This window comes from Astatotilapia calliptera, chromosome 2 (assembly GCF_964374335.1).
Source record: "Astatotilapia calliptera chromosome 2, fAstCal68.1, whole genome shotgun sequence".
NCBI classification, from domain to species: domain Eukaryota; kingdom Metazoa; phylum Chordata; class Actinopteri; order Cichliformes; family Cichlidae; genus Astatotilapia; species Astatotilapia calliptera.
The window spans coordinates 217,549-229,089 of NC_137423.1; the positions used below are offsets into that span (position 1 = coordinate 217,549).

At 45.5% G+C, this 11,541-nt stretch overlaps 1 long non-coding RNA gene across 1 annotated transcript; it reads left to right on the top strand.

Moving 5' to 3' along the window:
• Positions 1-2,503: 2,503 nt before the first annotated feature.
• On the top strand, positions 2,504-4,108 carry LOC145429994 (uncharacterized). The gene is made up of 2 exons (XR_013910365.1): positions 2,504-3,372; positions 3,442-4,108. It is a non-coding gene; the product is annotated as an uncharacterized LOC145429994 (long non-coding RNA).
• The last annotated feature ends 7,433 nt before the right edge of the window (positions 4,109-11,541 follow it).

The window sequence follows — 11,541 nt, forward strand, 5'->3', positions numbered from 1 at the left end:
TTTCTTTTTATCGCTGTGTAACTGAGTTCAATTGAAAGCCTGCGTGCGCTAGTACCTCTTGCCACAAGTTCCCAGAATCCTTTGCGGTTTTACCCCTGAATGACGTCACATTTTCAATCTTTATCCTGGTGGGCCGGTCTCTAGTTAAAATGCCCGGGCCGATTTTTTGTCCCAGTCCAGCCTTGGCTGTGGCTACAACTGTAGCTGCCTCCACCAGTGTGTGAATGTGAGAGTGAATGAATGGTTGCATTGTAAAGCGCTTTGGGTGTCTTGAAAAGCGCTATATAATATTATTATTATTGTTTGAAAAAATGGCAAACAATTCCAAGGAATTGAAACAGTGGGAACCGGTTTTCAACAAGAACCGGTTTTCGATACCCATCCCTAGTCTTTAAGCTCACCAATCTGGTGCTTGTTTTGGACATTCTTTAGATTTCAATTCAATTTGATTTATACAGCGCCAAATCACAACAACAGCTGCCTCAAGGTGCTTTATATTGTAAGGTAGACCCTACAATAATACATACAGAGGACACCCAACAATCATATGACCCCCTATGAGCAAGCAAGCACTTTGGTGACAGTGGGAAGGAAAAACTCCCTTTTAACAGGAAGAAACCTCCAACAGAACCAGGCTCAGGGAGGTGTGGGGCCGTCTGCTATGATTGGTTGGGGTGAGAGAAGGAAGACAGGATAAAGACATGTTGTGGAAGAGAGACAGAGATTAATAACAGATATGATGCATAGAAACATAGATGCATCTGAACATGTGTAGAGAATGACTGTGCCCCCAAATTGCCAAATTGGTGTCTTAACATTGACTTTTGAAAGGAATGTCTGGTGATTTGTCACAGTAATCCAGTGAATGTTGAAATATCCCAGTTATGACCCAAGTAACCAAGCATCTTTACTTTACATCGTTACTTTAAGATGGCGGCGTGTGAACAACGTGAGGCTCAGTGTCTCTCCAGAATCTGCTATTTAGCGGGTTTTTTTCTACTTTTAACCGGATTATTCGTCCAGAATTGCTGTGCATTGCTGACCTACAGCAGACAAGAGCTTCTGGACATCTGGACTCATAACTCCAACAGTTTTATCGCCGATCTCCGACTCATCCCAGAGATCTCCAGGACACCAGAGGCTGCCCACTCTCCCCGGCCGGGCGGAAGTGCATGCAGACGGCCCCGAGATCATAAACAAAGGCAAGGTAGGCGCGGAGGGCTACGGGCTAAGCTAAAGCTAACACCACACCAGCTGCCTTTACCCAGTAATTTCCTCACCAATGTCCGTTCTCTGGCAAACAAAATGGATGAGATACGGCTCTCCATCACTAACAACAGATGGATTATGGACTCAAATGTCATGTTTTTCACCGAAACATGGTTGATCAACAGCTGCCCGGACAATGTTATCGAGTTAGCAGGACGCCACACACACCGAGCCGACAGGCTAGCAGATGACTCCGGCAAGACCAGGGGTGGAGGTTTGTGCATTTATATTAACAATGCTTGGTGCATGAACTCCACTACTACTGAGAGTCACTGCTCACCTAATGCGGAGTTTTTAATGGTCAAATGCAGACCTTATTATCTCCCCAGAGAACTCACTTCGATCATACTCACTGCCGTGTATATACCCCCCGACGCTAATGCTAGGTTGGCCATGAAAGAACTTTCTGCAGCCATTAACAAACACCAGAATAAACACCCCGAGGCTGCTTTTATTGTTGCTGGCGACTTCAACCACACCAACTTAAAGACAGTCCTCCCCAGATTCCACCAACATGTCTCCTGCCACACCAGAGGAGACAAGACTTTAGACCATGTGTATTCCAACCTGGCTGGAGCCTACAAAGCCACACCCCTCCCCCACATTGGACAATCGGACCATCTCTCCCTGTTCCTCACACCTAGGTATTCACCACTCATCCAACGTGTGAAACCTGCTGTGAGGACAATTAAAGTGTGGCCAGAGGGGACAGACGCAGTGCTCCAGGACAGATTTAACACTAGGAAGGCCCAGAGCCCAGCCATTTGGCTTTTCTACCTTTAAAACCCGGAGAGCAGCCAAATGGCTGGTAGGCTTTTAGCTAAGCTTTAGCTTCAGGCAAGTGGAAGCTAAATTGGCTAGTCATTCATATGTAAATTGGGTTGTTACCTGGGAATTCTGGAGGGAGGGGAGTGGGGGTGTGTGGATGAGGGGGTGGGGGAGCTGCTAAAAGCGGTGAGCTTCCTTTTGTTTCATCTTGATGCATTCTCAATCATCCAGGGAAACAAATCTCCAAAAGTCACCAACTTGGAGTGTTTCAGTTTGCCATCTTAGGGAGAAATCAACACACATGGGTGTAGGTCCTTTGTTGCTGAGATTTATTGATAAAAACAGTACAAAAAATCAACCATTTGTACACATTTTTACAAATAATTATAAAAAGTGAGTGAGTACATTTCAACATTTTCAGCAATCACTCACAATCCTGGCACTGCCATGGTATCTGTAGTCTGCATTTACCACATGTGTATCTGTTGCAGTGAACACATCGCACAGTGGCATGATTGTTCTTGCAATTGTGTTTGACCTGACACATGGCTCTTTTTCCAGGGCTCGGTGTGGAGGGTTGTGTCAAAGGCAACTGTTCTTTTCTTGCCTTCTTCGCAGCTACATGAGAGTGAGCTAACTCCCTTGCAAGCTCCACCAGGAAGTCCACCCGTCTTTCCTTCGTCCCGGAGCATGCTTGATACAGCACATGTGCATTCAGTGCTGCCATGTCAATCATGTTATAAAACACGGCAACTGGCCAGCGCCGTGTTCCTCTGCGGACAGTGTACTCCCGAACCATCTGGTCCATCACATCCACGCCACACTTTGTTTTGTTGTAAAGGGTGACAGTGTTTGGCTTCCTTTTGGTAGTGTTATCAGTCTGAACCACGCCGTGCATGCTGCTAAGAATATAGACTGTCTTCTTCCGTTTGGCCGCATACGCCGTCAGCGTGGCAGCAGATGTTGAAAACACCTAAGAAATAAGATAAATTGTTATTTCCATAGCACTTTTACACACAATGAAACACATAAACATAGAACCAGAAAAGACCTGCAACATACCTGAGTGGTGAATTCATTGCGATCTGTCTGTCTAGTGGATTGAGGAATTTCCCTGCGAATCTTGTTGACTGTGCCGAGGATGGTGGTTTTCCGTCTAAGAAGTTTTTGCGCAAGTGAAAGCGATGTGAAAAAGGAGGAGATACTGGACCTTCCCATTGCTCACAATTTGAATTTGTTCACACTGCAGATGAGGAGACTGCTTCTCCACCTAAAAAGAGAGCTTGTTTGGGGACTGAGACAGCGAAAGATGGCACAGTGTGGCGTGAAGAACAGGTGGGGACCTGTCTCCCTTTCATTGTGTGTAAAAGTGCTATGGAAATAACAATTTATCTTATTTCTTAGGTGTTTTCAACCTCTGCTGCCACGCTGACGGCGTATGCGGCCAAACGGAAGAAGACAGTCTATATTCTTAGCAGCATGCACGGCGTGGTTCAGACTGATAACACTACCAAAAGGAAGCCAAACACTGTCACCCTTTACAACAAAACAAAGTGTGGCGTGGATGTGATGGACCAGATGGTTCGGGAGTACACTGTCCGCAGAGGAACACGGCGCTGGCCAGTTGCCGTGTTTTATAACATGATTGACATGGCAGCACTGAATGCACATGTGCTGTATCAAGCATGCTCCGGGACGAAGGAAAGACGGGTGGACTTCCTGGTGGAGCTTGCAAGGGAGTTAGCTCACTCTCATGTAGCTGCGAAGAAGGCAAGAAAAGAACAGTTGCCTTTGACACAACCCTCCACACCGAGCCCTGGAAAAAGAGCCATGTGTCAGGTCAAACACAATTGCAAGAACAATCATGCCACTGTGCGATGTGTTCACTGCAACAGATACACATGTGGTAAATGCAGACTACAGATACCATGGCAGTGCCAGGATTGTGAGTGATTGCTGAAAATGTTGAAATGTACTCACTCACTTTTTATAATTATTTGTAAAAATGTGTACAAATGGTTGATTTTTTGTACTGTTTTTATCAATAAATCTCAGCAACAAAGGACCTACACCCATGTGTGTTGATTTCTCCCTAAGATGGCAAACTGAAACACTCCAAGTTGGTGACTTTTGGAGATTTGTTTCCCTGGATGATTGAGAATGCATCAAGATGAAACAAAAGGAAGCTCACCGCTTTTAGCAGCTCCCCCACCCCCTCATCCACACACCCCCACTCCCCTCCCTCCAGAATTCCCAGGTAACAACCCAATTTACATATGAATGACTAGCCAATTTAGCTTCCACTTGCCTGAAGCTAAAGCTTAGCTAAAAGCCTACCAGCCATTTGGCTGCTCTCCGGGTTTTAAAGGTAGAAAGGTAGAAGCCTGGGCCTTCCTAGTGTTAAAAACACAGACTGGAATATGTTCACCCACACAGACCTGGACCAGTACGCCTCATCTGTACTGGATTACATCTCCGAAGCCACAGACAGTGTCACCACCCTGAAACGGATCACCATGTACCCCAACCAGAAGCCTTGGATGAACCGGGATGTTCGTCTCCTCCTGAAGGCCCGCAACACCGCCTTTAGGTCAGGAGATGCACATGCCTACAGTACAGCCAGGGCTAATCTAAAGAAGGGCATCAAAAAAGCCAAACACCATTACAAAAAGAAGGTAGAAGAACACTTCTCCGACTCCAACCCCCGACGCATGTGGCAAGGACTCCAGACCATTACAGACTACAGGACCACCAAACCCTCCCCCGCATCCTCTGATGTCTCCTTCCTCAACGAGCTCAACAACTTTTATGCTCATTTTGGGTGAGGGAACAACCACAACCAAAGCAGACGTGACGCCAGACCACCAACCTCTGACTCTCTCCCCCACTGATGTAGGAGCGGTGCTGAGCAGGATCAATGTCCACAAGGCTGCAGGTCCCGATGACATACCCGGGCGTGTTCTCAGAGTGTGTTCTGGGGAGCTTGCAGGAGTGCTCACAGACATATTCAATCTGTCCTTGGCCCACGCTGTGGTACCGGCCTGCTTCAAATCCACCTCCATCGTCCCGATACCCAAAAACTGCAACCCATCTTGCCGCCCAGTAGCACTCACCCCCATCAACACGAAGTGCTTAGAGCAGCTGGTCCTAGCACACTTCAAATCCTGTCTTCCCCCCACCCTGGACCCCCACCAATTCGCATACCGCCAGAACAGGAGCACAGAGGACGCAGTCTCCATCGCACTGCACTCTGTCCTCTCACACCTGGACAACAACAACACCTACGCCAGAATGCTGTTTATAGACTTCAGTTCAGCATTCAATACAATCCACCCCTCACAACTCATCAAGAAACTGACAGACCTGGGCATCAGTTCCCTCATCTGCAAATGGTTACTGGACTTCCTGACCAGCCGCCCCCAACATGTCCGGCTGGATAACCGCTGCTCATCTACAATCACGATGAACATTGTGTACCACAAGGCTGTGTGATGAGCCCTTTCCTCTACTCCCTCTTCACCCACGACTGCAGACCTGCTGATGGTTCCAACACCATCATTAAGTTTGCAGATGACACCACGGTGATTGGCCTCATCAGTGACAACGATGAGGCCGCCTACAGGGAGGAGGTGGATCGTCTGGCTGAGTGGTGGGACACAAACAACCTGCTGCTTAACACCGAGAAGACCAAGGAGCTCATCGTGGACTACAGGAGGAATGCTGACCCACATCCACCCATCCACATTAAGGGGACGTCTGTGGAGCGTGTGAGCAGCTTCAAGTTCCTGGGAGTCCACATCTCCGAGGATCTCACCTGGACAACCAACTGCTCCAAGCTGGTCAAGAAGGCTCACCAGCGCCTCTTCTTCTTGAGGACTCTGAGGAAGAACCACCTGTCCTCAGACATCCTGGTGAACTTCTATCGCTGCACCATCGAGAGCATCCTGACCAACTGTATAACAGTCTGGTACGGGAACTGCTCTGCCTCGGACCGGAAGGCGTTGCAGAGGGTCGTGAAAACTGCCCAGCGCATTGCTGGAGCACCACTTCCTGCCATAAAAGACATCTACAGGAAGCGGTGTCTGAAAAGGGCTGGGAAAATCATCAAAGACCCCAGTCACCCATCACATGGACTCTTCACCCTCCTGCCCTCTGGGAGGCGCTACAGGAGCCTCCGGACTAAGACCACCAGGTACCGGAACAGCTTCTTCCCCACAGCTGTCAGACTCCTGAACTCTGCCTCCTGACATCTGACCCACGTTAAACTCATGGACTGAACATACACACACACACACAACCACCTACACACACACACAATGGACAACTGTACCCTCAAACACACAATAATAACACGGACTGAACCACCACTCACAACCACTAGCACTTTATATAGCCTCTGTAGAAACTATCTACACCCTGGTCAGCAGCTCACTGCTGTGTGACATTTCAGACACTGAGATTCATCCTATAGCTGTCAGCGATCATGCTCCTGTATCTTTAACACTAATGCACAGGAATAACACTACGCCAAGAAAAAACTGGAGATTTAATATATCACTACTTAAAGATGAAGACTTTATTAAATATTTTAAAAAGGAATGGACTTCATATTTAGACTTTAATGACACTCCCGGAATATCTGCTTCTGTTCTATGGGAAGCAGGGAAAGCTGTGATGAGAGGTAAAATAATTTCTTTCTCATCACACAAAAAGAAAGAAGAAAACAAAAATATTCAGGAATTAGAAAAAAACATCAAATCACTAGAAGAAGCCTACGCGTGCAACCAAGATCAGGAAACATTGAACAAAATATGCAAAACAAAACTAGAATTAAATGAAATTATTAATAAAAAAACACAATTCCTCATACAAAGACTACGCTTGCAGAATTTTGAACACAGTAAGAAATCAGGTCGATTTCTAGCAAACCAGCTAAAAATAAATAAAGAAAAAACAACTATATGTGCTGCTAAAGATTTATCGGGGAACACAATATATGATCCTGGAAGAATAAACAACATTTTTAGGGATTTATATGAAACTTTATACTCACCACAAATAAACCCATCTAAAAATGAAATTGATCTGTTTCTTGACAACGTAACTCTTCCAAAATTACTAGACAGTCAAGCAATGGAACTGGATTCGCCACTGATGCCAAGTGAACTCCAGGAAGCCCTGATAAGTATGCCCAATAATAAGGCTCCAGGTCCAGACGGCTTCCCTGCAGAATTCTACAAAGAATTCTGGACAATTTTGGCACCAGTATTCCACGGAATGTTGCAGGAAATCGAGGAAAATGGCAGACTACCACCAAATATGAATTCTGCCAACATTAGTCTCCTACTAAAACCAGGCAAAGACCCTTTATTTCCCTCAAGCTATCGTCCAATTTCTCTTTTAAATGTAGACCTTAAAATAATCTGCAAAGCTCTCTCAAAGAGATTAGAGAAAATGACCCCCCTCTTAATTCATCCTGACCAAACTGGTTTCATAAAAGGTCGGCACTCCTCAACAAACACTCGTAGATTACTTAATTTAATAGACTACTCATACGATAAAAACATCGAAACCATAATATTATCTCTAGATGCAGAAAAAGCATTTGACAGAGTTAACTGGAAATTTTTATTCGCAACTTTACACAAATTTGGTTTTGGAAACTCTTTCATAAACTGGATAAGAATATTATATAATTCCCCAACAGCTCGTATCAGAACAAATGACCAGACATCCTCCAGCTTCTGTTACCTGAGGGGCACCAGACAGGGATGCCCACTCTCCCCTTCACTTTTTGCAATTTTTATCGAACCTCTAGCAGCAGCATTTAGACAGGCTACAACAATTAAGGGCATAAAATGTAAGAACATAGAACATAAAATCAGTCTCTATGCAGATGATGTGTTGCTTTTTCTGCAAAACACACAAACCAACCTCTCTGAGGTAATTACTTTAATAAACTGGTTTTCAAGAGTTTCAGATTATTCAATTAACTGGCCAAAATCTACAGTTCTCCCCATTAACTGCTCCTTCCATAATTCTTCCTCTGCCCCACTGCAATTCGGAAATATTAAATATTTAGGTATTAATGTCTCTCCTAAGCTTTCAGACTTAACTAAATTAAACCACATCCCACTTCTAAAGAAAGTAGAAGGCGATCTGACGAGATGGAAATCTTTACCCATATCACTCATGGGCAGTGTTGGGGAGTTACGGAATACATGTACCGCCGTTACGTATTTAAAATACAAAATATGAGTAACTGTATTCCGTTACAGTTACCGTTTAAAAAGGTGGTAATCAGAATACAGTTACTTTGTTGAAATAAATGGATTACACTGCGGTACTTTCCTGTTTCATTTTGTCGCGGGTCAGGACTGTTTGGGTTTTGTTTGACAGCTACGTTCTTTTGTTCCAGGCGGCAGCGTTATGGTTGCCATGGTTACAGGGCGACGCTCTCTCTCTCTCTCTGTGACTGTGTGTTTCCTGGGTGAGAGAGCGCCTTTTCGTTGTTGTTGTTGTGCTAAGCTAACAGGCAGAATGCTACGAGGATAGCTCTAAAGAATGTAGCATCATGGGCAGTGTAGTCCGTGTTGCAGGGAGAATGGACTGCCATACACGTTATGGGTCTGTGAGCGCGAGGAGGGAGAAAAGGGGGAGTGGAAAGGTACGAGTTGTAATCGAGGAAAAACAGGAGCTGGAAGCATCTAAATATAATAATAACCACTTCAGCCAAGAAGAGTGCCTGACGAGCCCAGTTGTAAGTAAGCTATTAAGACTCGACTGTACACCGTGTTCGTGTTTTCCTCCGAAAACAATAAGTTCCGTTGGAGCAGCCTTTCAACGCCTCTCTCTGTCAATAAAAGTTGACCCACACAACAAAGTAAAGCTATTTTTCGGCTACGAGCCAACAGGGACCCCGCCGTATTAGTCAGAGGTCCCTTTACTACAGTTCGGAGTCGCGGACCTTCAGTAATAGTAATAAATCACACAGCAATAGTACATTCATGTTGTTGTAAAAATCATGATAATATATTAAGTAATCCAAAGTATTCAGAATACGTTACTGTCTTTGAGTAACGTAACGGAATACGTTACAGAATACATTTTGGGGCATGTATTCTGTATTCTGTAATGGAATACATTTTAAAAGTAACCTTCCCAACACTGCTCATGGGAAGGGTCGCCACTATAAAAATGATGATCTTGCCAAAAATAAATTACTTATTTTTGATGATCCCTAACAAACCATCACAAGATGGGTTCAGATCTCTGGATTCATATATTTCCAAATTCCTTTGGAAAGATAAACCCCCGCGTATCAGCTTAAAAACGTTACAAAGAACCAAGGATAGAGGAGGATTAGATCTGCCTAATTTTCACCAATACTTCTTAGCCAACAGGCTTCAGTTCATCTCAGAATGGTTAAAACATACCTTCTTAGTTGAGCCCTGGCTAGATGTTGAACAGGCACTATGCAAGGATCTAGAGATTTCAGACCTACCATTTATTAGCTCAAACATCAAAAGACATGAATGCTTTAAAAGTATCAACATCAGCTTTTCTCTGACAGCATGGTGGGAGTTTCTAAAAATAACGGAGTCTTCATTAATCCCATGCAAACGTACACCTATCTGGAATAACCCTGACATATTACAAAACAATAATATGACTAATTTCCCAGAATGGAGTTGTAAAGGAATTAAATACTTAGAACATATATTAGAGGGAACAGAATTTATTCCATTTGACAGACTAGTTGCACAATATGGGATCAACAAGACAAGATTTTTAGAATATCAACAAATTAAATCCATAGTAAAAAAGAAATTTAACCTCAGTCAAGTTGAATTACAAACACCACTAAGTGCGGCACATTTTCTTACTCTTAAATCCCCCAAATTATTATCTAAAATATACAGAACACTTTCTAAATTAGATGAATCAATATCCCTTCCTATTGCAAAGTGGGAAGCAGATTTATCAGTCAGCTTAGACCAAAACTTCTGGTCTCAGATTTGCTTAAAAACCTTTAAAGTAATTAAAAATCCCAGTCTGCAATTAATACAATACAAAATACTACATAGAGTGCACTATACAGGTCATCGGATGTTCAAGATGGGCTTTACATCTTCCAACAACTGCTCACACTGTCAAGGCAATACACCAGATTATTACATCTACGCTCTTTGGTTCTGTCCACCAGTGCAAAAGTTTTGGCGCGAGATATGTGAAGACTTATCAAAGTGTCTGAAATGTAACATTCCAACTTCCCCCTTAGTGTGTTTACTGGGCAGCTTAGATAATGTCACTTCAGAAAAGAATATAGCCCATATGATTTTCACTGCCCTATGCATAGCCAAGAAAACAGTCCTCATGAACTGGAAAAATAAAAATAATCTTAATTCTAACCAATATAGAAATTATCTATTAGATTACATTAGTCTTGACACAGCCTCTGCCACCACATCAGATCAATTGCTCTGGGCTCCTTTTGTCAGCTCCATCACCTAGTGGGGGTGGGGGGTCATAGTTTGGTCCCGCCTTCACTGTTGTGATTGGTGTGGGGGTAGGGACAGGCTTAGGGCGTCGGGGGGTTCCCCGGAGGCATCTTCCTTGGGGGGCTCAACCCGGGATAGCGGTCCTGTCCGGTTGGGGGCTCTGTTGGCTCTCAGGTGACTGTTTCCTCGCGGCTGTGTGCAGCGGGGCTAGGGGAGGGTCTGTGCTGACGGACGTGGGTTACTGACCTGGTAGCCTGGCTGTCCCTGGGTGGGTCCGGGATGGGCGTGAGGTTCTGGGGGCGCTCCGTCTCTGGGCTGGGGCCCGGGCCGGGCCTCGGGGGCTTGGGTCCTGGTTGGTATGTTGCCGGGGTTGTGGGCGGGTGGGTGCATGGGTGCCCAGCCCTGGAGCAGGGTGCCGCCGGTGCGTCGAGCCACCTGGGGGGCTCTTCAACTGGTGGGGGAGATGGTCACATCTTGCAGGAGCTTTCCTCTCCTCAGGAACTCTCTCTGCAGGAGGGGGAGATACAGGAGAGGTGGAGGAAGATCTCAGCCTGGGCGTTTACTGTCTTATGTAGTCTGGAAGATGAGTGGATGGTGGGGTGGGTGCAGTTTTCTCTGTGGTGGGGTTGTGTGGACTGTCCCGGGCTCTGTGGGGCCGGGAGGCACTGCTGCACTGGGCCCCGGTCTGGATGGGCCTGGGCCCCCTTTTCCCTGGCGGGTCGCGGAGTGTGAGAGTGCCTACTGGGGTCAGCGGGGGAGCTGGCGCGAGTACTACCCCCCCTCTGTCCCCTTCTGGCTGCCTCTGCCTCAATTTTATCCCACAACTTAGACATTCACATTATTCACACTCTCATTACACATACATACAGGATCTTGGGGGTGGGCACAATCACGGAGTCCAAATTACCATCAGGGTGTACACCTCACCCCTGGCGTCGTTGCCCACCTCTCAATTTTAAATACACTTAGACATTGAGGGCTATCAGGAGGGACTATGCGCTTA